A 2,737-nucleotide genomic window follows, 5' to 3' on the forward strand; every position below is an offset into this window, starting at 1 on the left:
TTTTTAGAATGTTAATATGTTTTGAGGATTTTTTTAGCTTGTTTTCCTGTTGAAATAAGCCAATATTTTTAATTATAGAAGTTTTCTTTACTATGAAAAATAATTATAGTTTAATATTAATGCTTTAAATATGATTTTATTATAAATAGGCTATTTTAACAGCTAATTATAGTTTTAGAATACATGGACTGTGTATTAAAACTGAAAAGTAATCTGAAATGATGAAATTTGAAGCAACTTACCCTTCGTATGCCTTGTTTTTGGTTTCCATGTCTCTGTCATTCTGTAGCCAAAATGCATGCCCTTCCAACGCCGCTCTCCCTGTGTCTTTCCGCTGTCTATAAAAATAATAATATAAAAATTAATTCTCTAGATTTTTAGCCACCATCTTGTTGTTAACTAATTTGTAACTTTTATAAAGGCCCAGTATCTATTGTTTTTTGTCAACTGCTAAAATAACACCCTGTATAATGGTGGTTTTAAATAGAATTTTTCTTCGTTAGATAATAAACGTGTAAGTGAATTTTTTTAATATACCACCAATTTTGGTAGCTGGTTTGACTGTTTTAGAATTTAATGCCAATATTTTTAGTTATAGAATTTTTTCCTATGAAGAAAAATAATTTGCCTAATTGTATTAAAGATTAATGCTTTAAATACGATTTTTATTAGAAATAAGCCATTTTAAGAGCTAATTATAGTTTTAGAATGGACTGTGTATTAAAACTGAAAAGTAATCTGAAATGATGAAATTTAAAGCAACTTACCCTTCGTATGCCTTGTTTTTGGTTTCCATGTCTCTGTCATTCTGTAACCAAAATTCTTGCCTCTCTCTGTCTTTCCGCTGTCTATAAAAATAATATAAAAATTAATTCTTTAGATTTTTAGCAACCATCTTGTTGTTAACTAATTTGTAACTTTTATAAAGGCCCAGTAGCTATTGTTTTCTGTCAACTGCTAAAATAACACCCTGTATAATACTGGTTTTAAATAGAATTTTTCTTCGATAGATAATAAACGTGTAAGTGAATTTGTTTAATATACCACTAATTTTGGTAGCTGGTTTGATTGTCTTAGAATTTAATGCTAATATTTTTTAGTTATAGAATTTTTTACTATGAAAAGTAATTGCAGTTTAAGATTATAACTGCTATACAAAGCTACGTTTTTAATTGAAAATGTGTATATAGACTTACCTTTCTTTATCCAAAAGGATACACACAAAAAGCACCACTCACTATAATAATCCGAGAAACTTTTAACAAAAAACAAGCAGAGCAAACTCATTGATTTTATGACTAATTATAAAATTGATTCTTCTTAGCCAAGAAAAGCCGCAAAGTGCAGTGACTGTAGTTGATATCGCCAGAACAGGCCACTGCTGTTTTGCTGAGACAGCAAAAGGCAGCTGTGCTAGAGTTTGTTGACTTGGTTTACACACCTAAGCGGAATAATTTCTATTTTAATACAATTTAAAAAATAAAAAGAATTTGCTATTCGGCTTTAATACGAACTTAAGAAATATATATGAACATTTAAGACGAAGAAGGATTGACCCTTTCTGTTCTATTTTAACATACATTCCTAAAGTAAATTCCAGTAAATATTTTTAGCCGTAGTTTGTAATACTTAAATATACAGGCATATTTATTAGACCCGCGCTCCACTTGCAACGCCATCTACAGATACACGCTCGGCCGCGTTATAAACTACTATTGTGAAATGAAAATCGCGGCTACTGCCTAGGTCACCGCTCGGTTACGTTTGGGGCCCGCGGTGGCGGTCGAAGCCCTATACAATTTAGGTATACCTACGCGGGGTACACGCGGAGCACAATACTCTTGTCTACGTGGGGAATCCTACATACCTACATGATGATACCTGCATGGGGGCCCTAGATGGGGGCAAAGCCCTAGGCGGGGGCGAAGGCCTAGGTGGGGGTAAAGACCTAGATGACTACATTTTGAATTTCCCGACAAAAATGCTGCGCTCTGATTGGCTGGTGGGGAAGGGAGGGGGAAGGGAAAAGGTGGAGGAGTGGGGGTAAAATTAGTCAAAAACTGCTAATATGAACCTCCATAAGAAAATACATGGGATTTTGGCTCCATACGCCCATAGTATATCTACTTTTGCACCACTTTATATTCTCTTTAAATTTTAATTTAAATATCATTGTAAATATTAAAGTCATAAACTACTAAGCTGCCTCAGTAGTTTCTACACAGATCTGTTTTAGAGACAATGTTTTAGGTCTCAATTAAAGGAATTAGTTAACTGATGGTGCGAATAGATGGCCATAACCTGTATTGTACGGTACATATACGTAAGTAAGTATAGGTAACAATTTAACTATCCGTTTATTTAACCAAATGTTAATCGATACTCAATATATTATTGTTTTTAATTATTTTAATTATATCAAACCACTGCATTTAAACATAATTTTCATCAAAATGACCGGATTAACGGACACTTGTCCAGTGCTACACGCGATACATCACGCCACGAGATGACCTAATGACGATGATGGGCATAGACAAAGACGAGGACAAATACAACGCACGACAACCACATAATGGATTGGGGTCACTCAGTAATGAAGACATTTACTTCGATTTAGCTACAAGTGCACCAAATATAAGTTTATTGTCAGAATTTATTTAACGGTACCTATATTTGAGTGAAAGTATATGCATACACGCTTATTTTAACACATATTTGTATCTGCGCATCTTCA

The 2,737-nt window shown here is 33.3% G+C and overlaps 1 long non-coding RNA gene across 1 annotated transcript in view; it reads right to left on the bottom strand.

Moving 5' to 3' along the window:
* The window catches only part of LOC111693143, a 3,856-nt gene extending 2,576 nt beyond the window's left edge, over window positions 1–1,280 (bottom strand). Inside the window, exons 1-2 of the long non-coding RNA XR_002763348.1 lie at window positions 1,197–1,280; window positions 243–338 (exon numbers count right to left, since the gene is read on the bottom strand). This is a non-coding gene — a long non-coding RNA (uncharacterized LOC111693143). The remainder of the gene's footprint in view (window positions 1–242; window positions 339–1,196) is intronic.
* Window positions 1,281–2,737: the final 1,457 nt, after the last annotated feature.

Source organism: Anoplophora glabripennis, unplaced genomic scaffold (assembly GCF_000390285.2).
Source record: "Anoplophora glabripennis isolate ALB-LARVAE unplaced genomic scaffold, Agla_2.0 scaffold103, whole genome shotgun sequence".
NCBI classification, from domain to species: Eukaryota; Metazoa; Arthropoda; class Insecta; order Coleoptera; family Cerambycidae; genus Anoplophora; species Anoplophora glabripennis.